The sequence below is a fragment of the Zea mays genome, chromosome 5, assembly GCF_902167145.1.
Source record: "Zea mays cultivar B73 chromosome 5, Zm-B73-REFERENCE-NAM-5.0, whole genome shotgun sequence".
Classification (NCBI taxonomy): Eukaryota; Viridiplantae; Streptophyta; class Magnoliopsida; order Poales; family Poaceae; genus Zea; species Zea mays.
In genome coordinates this window covers 202,148,392-202,161,502 of record NC_050100.1, presented here as the reverse complement: position 1 = coordinate 202,161,502, position 13,111 = coordinate 202,148,392, and positions in this window count along the sequence as shown.

Sequence of the window (13,111 nt, the reverse complement as noted above, 5' to 3'; positions counted from 1 at the left end):
AATCCGTTGGTGTTAGCCTTCGGTATTATTGAAAATGGTCGTTCATGGCTATTTTCGACTAAAATGGGGGTTGTGTGGCCATTTATCATCGACCAGAGGCTCGTACACCTCACCCCACATATGTTTCCTTGCCATAGATCACATTCTTGGATTTCTGGTGGAGACCATTTATTGGTCAAAAATCTATACGTTTTAGCCTTCAGTATTATTGAAAATGGTCATTCATGGCTATTTTCGACAAAAATGGGGGTTGTGTGGCCATTGATCATCGACCAGAGGCTCGTAAACCTCACCCCACATATGTTTCCTTGCCATAGATCACATTCTTTGATTTCTGGTGGAGACCATTTCTTGGTCAAAAATCTGAATGTTTTAGCCTTCGGTACTATTGAAAATGGTCGTTCATGGCTATTTTCGACAAAAATGGGGGTTGTGTGGCCATTGATATTCGACCAAAGGCTCATACACCTCACTACACATGTTTCCTTTCCATAGATCACATTCTTGGATTTATGGTGGAGACCATTTGTTGGTCAAAAATCCGTAGGTGTTAGCGTTCAGTGTCATTGAAAATGGTCGTTCATGGCTATTTTCGACAAAAATGGGTTTGTGTGGCCATTGATCATCAACCAGAGGCTCGTACACTTCACCCCACATATGTTTTCTTGCCATTGATCACATTCTTGGATTTCTGGTGGGGACCATTTCTTGGTCAAAAATCTGTTGGTGTTAGCCTTTGGTATTATTGAAAATGGTCGTTCATGGCTATTTTCAACAAAAATGGGGGTTGTGTGGCCATTTATCATCGACCAGAGGCTCATACACCTCACCCCACATATGTTTCCTTGCCATAGATCACATTCTTGGATTTCTGGTGGAGACCATTTCTTGGTAAAAAATCTGTAGGTGTTAGCCTCTGGTATTATTGAAAATGGTCGTTCATGGCTATTTTCATCAAAAATGGGGGTTGTGTTGCCATTTATCATCGACCAGAGGCTCGTACACCTCACCCCACATATGTTTCATTGCCATAGATCACATTCTTGGATTTATGGTGGAGACCATTTCTTGGTCAAAAATCCGTAGGTGTTAGCCTGCAGTGTCATTGAAAATGGTCGTTCATGGCTATTTTCGACAAAAATTAGGGTTGTGTGGCCAATGATCGTCGACCAGAGGCTCATACACCTCACCCCACAAATGTTTCCTTGCTGTAGGTCACATTCTCGGATTTCTGGTGGAGACCATTTCTTGGTCAAAAATCCGTAGGTGTTAGCCTTCGGTATTATTGAAAATGGTCATTCATGGCTATTTTCGACAAAAATGGGGGTTGTTGTGTGGCCATTGATCATCGACCAGAGGCTCATACACCTCACCCCACATATGTTTCCTTGCCATAGATCACATTCTCGGATTTCTGGTGGAGACCATTTCTTAGTCAAAAATCCGTAGGTGTTAGCCTCTAGTATTATTGAAAATGGTCGCTCATGGCTATTTTCATAAAAAATGGGGGTTGTGTGGCCATTTATCATCGACTAGAGGCTCATAAACCTCACCCCACATATGTTTCCTTGCCATAGATCACATTCTTGGATTTCTGGTGGAGACCATTTCTTGGTCAAAAACTTGTATGTGTTAGCCTTCGGTATTATTGAAAATGGTCGTTCATGGCTATTTTCGGCAAAATGGGGGTTGTGTGGCCATTGATCATCGACCAGAGGCTCGTACACCTCACCCCACATATGTTTTCTTGCCATAGATCACATTCTTGGATTTCTTGTGGAGACCATTTCTTGGGCAAAAATCCGAATGTGTTAGCCTTTGGTATTTTTGAAAATGGTCATTCATTGCTATTTTCGACAAAATGGGGGTTGTGTGGCCATTGATCTTCGACCAGAGGCTCATACACCTCACTACACATATGTTTCCTTGCCATAGATCACATTCTTGGATTTATGGTGGAGACCATTTCTTGGTCAAAAATCCGTAGGTGTTAGCCTTCAGTGTCATTGAAAATGGTCGTTCATGGCTATTTTCGACAAAAAATAGGGTTGTGTGGCCATTGATCGTCGACCAGAGGCTCATACACCTCACCCCACATATGTTTCCTTGCCGTAGATCACATTCTTGGATTTCTGGTGGAGACCATTTCTTGGTCAAAAATCCGTAGGTGTTAGCCTTCGGTATTATTGAAAATGGTCGTTCATGGCTATTTTCAACAAAAATGGGGGTTGTGTGGCCATTGATCATCGCCAGAGGCTCATACACCTCACCCCACATATGTTTCCTTGCCATAAATCACATTCTTGGATTTCTGGTGGAGACCATTTCTTGGTCAAAAATCCGTAGGTGTTAGCCTCTAGTATTATTGAAAATGGTCGCTCATGGCTATTTTCATAAAAAATGGGGGTTGTGTGGCCATTTATCATCGACTAGAGGCTCATAAACCTCACCCCACATATGTTTCCTTGCCATAGATCACATTCTTGGATTTCTGGTGGAGACCATTTCTTGGTCAAAAACTCGTACATGTTAGCCTTCGGTATTATTGAAAATGGTCGTTCATGGCTATTTTCGGCAAAATGGGGGTTGTGTGGCCATTGATCATTGACCAGAGGCTCGTACACCTCACCCCACATATGTTTCCTTGCCATAGATCACATTCTTGGATTTCTGGTGGAGACCATTTCTTGGGCAAAAATCTGAATGTGTTAGCCTTTGGTATTTTTGAAAATGGTCATTCATGGCTATTTTCGACAAAAATGGGGGTTGTGTGGCCATTGATCTTCGACCCGAGGCTCATACACCTCACTACACATATGTTTCCTTGCCATAGATCACATTCTTGGATTTATGGTGGAGACCATTTCATGGTCAAAAATCCATAGGTGTTAGCCTTTAGTGTCATTGAAAATGGTCGTTCATGGCTATTTTCGACAAAAATGGGGGTTGTGTGGCCATTGATCATCGACTAGAGGCTCGTACACATCACCCCACATATGTTTTCTTTCCATAGATCACATTCTTGGATTTCTGGAGGAGACCATTCCTTGGTCAAAAATCTGTTGGAGTTAGCCTTCGGTATTATTGAAAATGGTCGTTCATGGCTATTTTCGACTAAAATGGGGGTTGTGTGGCCATTTATCATCGACCAGAGGCTCGTGCAATTCACCCCACATATGTTTCCTTGCCATAGATCACATTCTTGGATTTCTGGTGGAGACCATTTCTTGGTCAAAAATTCGTACGTGTTAGCCTTCGGTATTATTGAATATGGTCATTCATGGCTATTTTCGACAAAAATGGGGGTTGTGTGGCCAATGATCATCGACCAGAGGCTCGTACACCTCACCCCACATGTGTTTCCTTGCCATAGATCACATTCTTGGATTTCCAGTGGAGACAATTTATTGGTCAAAAATCTGTACGTGTTAGCCTTCAGTATTATTGAAAATGGTCATTCATGGTTATTTTCGACAAAAATGGGGGTTGTGTGGCCATTGATCATCGACCAGAGGCTCGTAAACCTCGCCCCACATATGTTTCCTTGCCATAGATCACATTCTTTGATTTCTGGTGGAGACCATTTCTTGGTCAAAAATCTGAATGTTTTAGCCTTCGGTACTATTGAAAATGGTTGTTATGGGGTTTGTGTGGCCATTGATCATCGACCAGAGGCTCGTACACTTCACCCCACATATGTTTTATTGCCAGAGATCACATTCTAGGATTTCTGGTGGAGACCATTTCTTGGTAAAAAATCCGTTGGTGATAGCCTTCGGTATTATTGAAAATGGTCGTTCATGGCTATTTTCGACTAAAATGGGGGTTGTGTGGCCATTTATCATCGACCAGAGGCTCATACACCTCACTCCACATATGTTTCCTTGCCATAGATCACATTCTTGGATTTCTGGTGGATACCATTTCTTGGTCAAAAATCCGTATGTGTTAGCCTTCTGTATTATTGAAAATGGTCATTCATGGCTATTTTCAACAAAAATGGGGGCTGTGTGGCCAATGATCATCAACCAGAGGCTCGTAAACCTCACCCCACATATGTTGCCTTGCCATAGGTGTTAGCCTTTAGTGTCATTGAAAATGGTCGTTCATGGCTATTTTCGACAAAAATGGGGGTTGTGTGGCCATTGATCATCGACCAGAGGCTCGTACACTTCACCCCACAAATGTTTTCTTGCCATAGATCACATAATTGGATTTCTGGAGGAGACCATTTCTTGGTCAAAAATCTGTTGGTGTTAGCCTTTGGTATTATTGAAAATGGTCGTTCATGGCAATTTTCGACTAAAATGGGGGTTGTGTGGCCATTTATCATCGACCAGATGCTCGTACAATTCACCCCACATATGTTTCCTTGCCATAGATCACATTCTTGGATTTCTGGTGGAGACCATTTCTTGGTCAAAAATCCGTGCGTGTTAGCCTTCGGAATTATTGAAAATGGTCATTCATGGCTATTTTCGACAAAAATGGGGGTTGTGTGGCCATTGATCTTCAACCAGAGGCTCATACACCTCACTACACTTATGTTTCCTTGCCATAGATCACATTCTTGGATTTATGGTGGAGACCATTTCTTGGTCAAAAAGTCATAGGTGTTAGCCCTCAGTGTCATTGAAAATGGTCGTTCATGGCTATTTTCGACAAAAATGGGGGTCGTGTGGCCATTGATCATCGACCAGAGGCTCGTACACTTCACCCCACATATGTTTTCTTGACATAGATCACATTCTTGGATTTCTAGAGGAGACCATTTCTTGGTCAAAAATCTGTTGGTGTTAGCCTTCGGTATTATTGAAAATGGTCGTTCATGGCTATTTTTGACTAAAATGGGGGTTGTGTGGCCATTTATCGTCGACCGGAGGCTCGTACAATTCACCCCACATATGTTTCCTTACCACAGATCACATTCTTGGATTTCTGGTGGAGACCATTTCTTGGTCAAAAATCCGTACGTGTTAGCCTTCGGTATTATTGAAAATGGTCATTCATGGCTATTTTCGACACAAAATGGGGGTTGTGTGGCCATTGATCTTCGACCAGAGGCTCATACACCTCACTACACATATGTTTCCTTGCCATAGATCACATTCTTGGATTTATGGTGGACACCATTTCTTGGTCAAAAATCCATAGGTGTTAGCCTTCAGTGTCATTGAAAATGGTCGTTCATGGCTATTTTCGACAAAAATGGGGGTTGTGTGGCCATTGATCATCGACCAGAGGCTCGTACACTTCACCCCACATATGTTTTCTTGCCATAGATCAGAATCTCAGATTTCTCGTGGAGACTATTTGTTGGTCAAAAATTGGTAGGTGTTAGCCTTCAGTGTCATTGAAAATGGTCATTCATGGCTATTTTCGACAAAGATGGGGGTTGTGTCGCCATTGATCATCGACCAGAGGATCGTACACCTCACCCCACATAAGTTTCCTTGCCATATATCACATTCTTGGATTTCTGGTGGAGACCATTCCTTGGTCAATAATTCGTAGGTGTTAGCCTTCGGTATTATTGAAAATGGTCGTTCATGGCTATTTTCGACAAAAATGGGGGTTGTGTGGCAATTGATCATCGACCAAAGGCTCATACACCTCACCCCACATGTGTTTCCTTGCCATAGACCACATTCTTGGATCTCTGGTGGTGACCATTTCTTGGTCAAAATTCGTAGGTGTTAGCCTTCGGTATTATTGAAAATGGTCGTTCATGGCTATTTTCGACAAAAATGGGGGTTGTGTGGCCATTGATCATCGACCAAAGGCTCATACACCTCACCCCACATATGTTTCCTTGCTATAGACCACATTCTTGGATTTCTGGTGGAGACCATTTGTTGGTCAAAAATCCGTAAGTGTTAGCTTTCGATATTATTGAAAATGGTCGTTCAAGGCTATTTTCATCAAAAATGGGGGTTGTGTGGCCATTTATCATCGACGAGAGGCTCGTACACCTCACCCCACATATGTTTCCTTGCCGTAGAGCACACTCTTGGATTTCTGGTGGAGACCATTTCTTGGTCAAAAAATCGTACGTGTTAGCCTTCGGTATTATTGAAAATGGTCGTTCATGGCTATTTTCGACAAAATGGGGGTTGTGTGGCCACTGATCATCGACCAGAGGCTCGTACACCTCACCCACATATGTTTCCTTGCCGTAGATCACATTCTTGGATTTCTGGTGGAGACCATTTCTTGGTCAAAAATCTGTACGTGTTAGCCTTCGGTATTAATGAAAATGGTCATTCATGGCTATTTTTGACAAAATAGAGGTTCTGTGGCCATTGATCATCGACCAGAGGCTCATACACTTCACCCCACATATGTTTCCTTGACATAGATCACATTTTTGGATTTCTGGTGGAGACCATTTCTTAGGCAAAAATCCGAATGTGTTAGCCTTCGGTATTATTGAATATGGTCATTCATGGCTATTTTCGACAAAAATGGGGGTTGTGTGGCCATTTATCTTCAACCAGAGGCTCATACACCGCACTACACATATGTTTTCTTGCCATAGATCACATTCTTGGATCTATGGTGGAGACCAGTTCTTGGTCAAAAATCCATAGGTGTTAGCCTTCAGTGTCATTGAAAATAGTCGTTCATGGCAATTTTCGACAAAAATGGGGGTTGTGTGGCCATTGATAATCGACCAGGGGCTCGTACACCTCACCCCACATATGTTTCCTTGCCATAGATCACATTCTTGGATTTCTGGTGGAGACCATTTCTTGGTCAAAAATCCGTAGGTGTTAGCCTTCAGTATTATTGAAAATGGTCGTTCATGGCTATTTTCGACAAAAATGGGGGTTGTGTGGCCATTAATCATCGACCAGAGGCTCGTACACCTCACCCCACATATGTTTAATTGCCATAGATCACAATCTTGGATTTCTCGTGGAGACCATTTCTTGGTCAAAAATCCGTACGTGTTAGCCTTCGGTATTATTGAAAATGGTCGTTCATGGCTGTTTTCGACAAAAATGGGGGTTGTGTGGCCATTGATCATCGACCAGAGGCTCGTACACCTCACCTCAAATATGTTTCCTTGCCATAGATCATATTCTTGGATTTCTGGTGGAGACGATTTCTTGGTCAAAAATCCGTAGGTGTTAGCCTTCATAATTATTGAAAATGGTCGTTCATGGCTATTTTCGACAAAAATGGGGGTTGTGTGGCCATTGATCATCGACCAGAGGCTCGTACACCTCACCCCAAATATGTTTGCCGTAGATCACATTCTTGGAGTTCTGGTGGAGACCATTTCTTGGTCAAAAATCAGTAGGACGCCTTCGGTATTATTGTAAATGGTCGTTCATGGCTATTTTCGACAAAAATGGGGGTTGTGTGGCCATTGATCATCGACCAGAGGCTCATACACCTCACCCCACATATGTTTCCTTGCCATAGATCACATTCTTGGATTTCTGGTGGAGACCATTTCTTGGTCAAAAATCCGTACGTGTTAGCCTTCGGTATTATTGAAAATGGTCATTCATTGCTATTTTCGACACAAATGGGGGTTGTGTGGCCATTGATCTTCGACCAGAGGCTCATACACCTCACTACACATATGTTTCCTTGCCATATATCACATTCTTAGATTTAGGGTGGAGACCATTTCTTGGTCAAAAATCCATAGGTGTTAGCCTTAAGTGTCATTGAAAATGGTCGTTCATGGCTATTTTTGACAAAAATGGGGGTTGCGTGGCCATTGATCATCGACCAGAGGCTCGTACACTTCAACCCACATATGTTTTCTTGCCATAGATCACAATCTTGGATTTCTCGTGGAGACCATTTGTTGGTCAAAAATTCATAGGTGTTAGCCTTCAGTGTCACTGAAAATGGTCATTCATGGCTATTTTCGACAAAAATGGGGGTTGTGTCGCCATTAATCATCGACCAGAGGCTCGTACACCTTACCCCACATAAGTTTCCTTGCCATAGATCACATTCTTGGATTTCTGGTGGAGACCATTTCTTGGTCAAAAATCCGTAGGTGTTAGCCTTCGGTATTATTGAAAATGGTCGTTCATGGCTATTTTCGACAAAAATGGGGTTTGTGTGACAATTGATCATCGACCAAAGGCTCATACACCTCACCCCACATATGTTTCCTTGCCATAGACCACATTCTTGGATTTCTGGTGGAGACCATTTCTTGGTTAAAAATCCATAGGTGTTAGCCATCAGTGTCATTGAAAATGGTCGTTCATGGCTATTTTCGACAAAAATGGGGGTTGTGTGGCCATTGATCATCGACCAGAGGCTCATACACTTCACCCCACATATGTTTTCTTGCTATAGATCACATTCTTGGATTTCTGGTGGAGACCATTTCTTGGTCAAAAATCCGTACGTGTTAGCCTTCGGTATTATTGAAAATGGTCGTTCATGGCTATTTTTGACAAAATAGAGGTTCTGTGGCCATTGATCATCGACCAGAGGCTCATACACCTCACCCCACATATGTTTCCTTGACATAGATCACATTTTTGGATTTCTGGTGGAGACCATTTCTTGGGCAAAAATCCGAATGTGTTAGCCTTCGGTATTATTGAAAATGGTCATTCATGGCTATTTACGACAAAAATGGGGGTTGTGTGGCCATTTATCTTCAACTAGAGGCTCATACACCTCACTACACATATGTTTTCTTGCCATAGATCACATTCTTGGATCTATGGTGGAGACCAGTTCTTGGTCAAAAATCCATAGGTGTTAGCCTTCAGTGTCATTGAAAATAGTCGTTCATGGCAATTTTCGACAAAAATGGGGGTTGTGTGGCCATTGATAATCGACCAGGGGCTCGTACACCTCACCCCACATATGTTTCCTTGCCATAGATCACATTCTTGGATTTCTGGTGGAGACCATTTCTTGGTCAAAAATCCGTAGGTGTTAGCCTTCGGTATTATTGAAAATGGTCGTTCATGGCTATTTTTGACAAAAATGGGGGTTGTGTGGCCATTTATCGTCGACCAGAGGCTCGTACACCTCACTCCACATATGTTTAATTGCCATAGATCACAATCTTGGATTTCTCGTGGAGACCATTTCTTGGTCAAAAATCCGTACGTGTTAGCCTTCGGTATTATTGAAAATGGTCGTTCATGGCTGTTTTCGACAAAAATGGGGGTTGTGTCGCCATTGATCATAGACCAGAGGATCGTACACCTCACCACAAATATGTTTCCTTGCCATAGATCATATTCTTGGATTTCTAGTGGAGACGATTTCTTGGTCAAAAATCCGTAGGTGTTAGCCTTCAGAATTATTGAAAATGGTCGTTCATGGCTATTTTCAACAAAAATGGGGGTTGTGTGGCCATTGATCATCGACCAGAGGCTCGTACACTTCACCCCACATATGTTTTCTTGCCATAGATCACAATCTTGGATTTTTCGTGGAGACCATTTGTTGGTCAAAAATCCGTAGGTGTTAGCCTTAAGTGTCATTGAAAATGGTCATTCATGGCTATTTTCGACAAAAATGGGGGTTGTGTCGCCATTGATCATCGACCAGAGGCTCGTACACCTCACCCCACATAAGTTTCCTTGCCATAGATCACATTCTTGGATTTCTGGTGGAGACCATTTCTTGGTCAAAAATCCGTAGGTGTTAGCCTTCGGTATAATTGAAAATGGTCGTTCATGGCTATTTTCGACAAATGGGGGTTGTGTGGCAATTCATCATCGACCAAAGGCTCATACACCTCACCCCACATATGTTTCCTTGCCATAGACCACATTCTTGGATTTCTGGTGGAGACCATTTCATGGTCAAAAATCCATAGGTGTTAGCCTTCAGTGTCATTGAAAATGGTCGTTCATGGCTATTTTCGACAAAAATGGGGGTTGTGTGGCCATTAATCATCGACTAGAGGCTCGTACACTTCACCCCACATATGTTTTCTTGCTATAGATCACATTCTTGGATTTCTGGTGGAGACCATTTCTTGGTCAAAAATCTGTTGGTGTTAGCCTTCGGTATTATTGAAAATGGTCGTTCATGGCTATTTTCGACTAAAATGGGGGTTGTGTGGCCATTTATCATTGACCAGAGGCTCGTACACCTCACCCCACATATGTTTACTTTCCATTGATCAGATTCTTGGATTTCTGGTGGAGACCATTTCTTGGTTAAAAATCCGTACGTGTTAGCCTTCGGTATTATTGAAAATCGTCATTTATGGCTATTTTCGACAAAAATGGGGGTTGTATGGCCATTGCTTATCGACCAGAGGCTCGTACACCTCACCCCACATATGTTTCCTTGCCATAGATCACATTCTTGGATTTCTGGTGGTGACCATTTCTTGGTCAAAAATCCGTAGGTGTTAGCCTTCGGTATTATTGAAAATGGTATTTCATAGCTATTTTCGACAAAAATGGGGGTTGTGTGGCCATTGATCATCGACCAAAGGCTCATACACCTCACCCCACATATGTTTCCTTGCCATAGACCACATTCTTGGATTTCTGGTGGAGACCATTTGTTGGTCAAAAATCCGTAGGTGTTAGCCTTCGGTATTTTTGAAAATGGTCATTCATGGCTATTTTCATCAAAAATGGGGGTTGTGTGGCCATTTATCATCAACCAGAGGCTCGTACACCTCACCCCACATATGTTTCCTTGCCATAGATAACATTCTTGGATTTCTAGTGGAGACCATTTCTTGGTCAAAAATTCGTACGTGTTAGCCTTCGGTATTATTGAAAATGGTCGTGGTCGTTCATGGCTATTTTCGACAAAATGGGGGTTGTGTGGCCATTGATCATCGACCAGAGGCTCGTACACCTCACCCACATATGTTTCCTTGCCGTAGATCACATTCTTGGATTTCTGGTGGAGACCATTTCTTGGTCAAAAATTCGTACGTGTTAGCCTTCGGTATTATTGAAAATGGTCGTTCATGGCTATTTTTGACAAAATAGAGGTTCTGTGGCCATTAATCATCGACTAGAGGCTCATACACCTCACCCACATATGTTTCCTTGCCGTAGATCACATTCTTGGATTTCTGGTGGAGACCATTTCTTGGGCAAAAATCCGAATGTGTTAGCCTTCGGTATTATTGAAAATGGTTATTCATGGCTATTTTCGACAAAAATGGGGGTTGTGTGGCCATTTATCTTCAACCAGAGGCTCATACACCTCACTACACATATGTTTTCTTGCCATAGATCACATTCTTGGATCTATGGTGGAGACCAGTTCTTGGTCAAAAATCCATAGGTGTTAGCCTTCAGTGTCATTGGAAATAGTCGTTCATGGCTATTTTCGACAATAATGGGGGTTGTGTGGCCATTGATAATCGACCAGAGGCTCATACACCTCACCCCACATATGTTTCCTTGCCATAGATCACATTCTTGGATTTCTGGTGGAGACCATTTCTTGGTCAAAAATCCGTAGGTGTTAGCCTTCGGTATTATTGAAAATGGTCGTTCATGGCTATTTTCGACAAAAATGGGGGTTGTGTGGCCATTGATAATCGACCAGAGGCTCGTACACCTCACCCCACATATGTTTTATTGCCATAGATCAAAATCTTGGATTTCTCGTGGAGACCATTTCTTGGTCAAAAATCCGTACGTGTTAGCCTTCGGTATTATTGAAAATGGTCGTTCATGGCTATTTTCGACAAAAATGGGGGTTGTGTGGCCATTGATCATCGACCAGAGGCTCGTACACCTCACCCGACATATAATTCTTTGCCATAGATCATATTCTTGGATTTCTGGTGGAGACGATTTCTTGGTCAAACATCCGTAGGTGTTAGCCTTCGGTATTATTGAAAATGGTCGTTCATGGCTATTTTCATCAAAAATGGGGGTCGTGTGGCCATTTATCATCAACCAGAGGCTCGTACACCTCACCCCACATATGTTTCCTTGCCATAGATCACATTCTTGGATTTCTAGTGGAGACCATTTCTTGGTCAAAAATTCGTACGTGTTAGCCTTCGGTATTATTGAAAATGGTCGTGGTCGTTCATGGTTATTTTCGACAAAATGGGGGTTGTGTGGCCATTGATCATCGACCAGAGGCTCGTACACTTCACCCCACATATGTTTTCTTGCCATATATCACATTCTTGGTTTTCTGGAGGAGACCAATTCTTGTTCAAAAATCTGTTGGTGTTAGCATTCGGTATTGTTGAAAATAGTCGTTCATGGCTATTTTCGACTAAAATGGGGGTTGTGTGGCCATTTATCATCGACCGGAGGCTCGTACAATTCACCCCACATATGTTTCCTTGTCGTATATCACATTCTTGGATTTCTGGTGGAGACCATTTCTTGGTCAAAAATCTGTACGTGTTAGCCTTCGATATTATTGAAAATGGTCGTTCATGGCTATTTTCGACAAAATAGAGGTTCTGTGGCCATTGATCATTGACCAAAGGCTCATACACCTCACCCACATATGTTTCCTTGCCGTAGATCACATTCTTGGATTTCTGGCGGAGACCATTTCTTGGGCAAAAATCCGAATGTGTTAGCCTTCGGTATTATTGAAAATGGTTATTCATGGCTATTTTCGACAAAAATGGGGGTTGTGTGGCCATTTATCTTCAACCAGAGGCTCATACACCTCACTACACATATGTTTTCTTGCCATAGATCACATTCTTGGATCTATGGTGGAGACCAGTTCTTGGTCAAAAATCCATAGGTGTTAGCCTTCAGTGTCATTGGAAATAGTCGTTCATGGCTATTTTCGACAATAATGGGGGTTGTGTGGCCATTGATAATCGACCAGAGGCTCATACACCTCACCCCACATATGTTTCCTTGCCATAGATCACATTCTTGGATTTCTGGTGGAGACCATTTCTTGGTCAAAAATCCGTAGGTGTTAGCCTTCGGTATTATTGAAAATGGTCGTTCATGGCTATTTTCGACAAAAATGGGGCTTGTGTGGCCATTGATAATCGACCAGAGGCTCGTACACCTCACCCCACATATGTTTTATTGCCATAGATCAAAATCTTGGATTTCTCGTGGAGACCATTTCTTGGTCAAAAATCCGTACGTGTTAGCCTTCGGTATTATTTCAAATGGTCGTTCATGGCTATTTT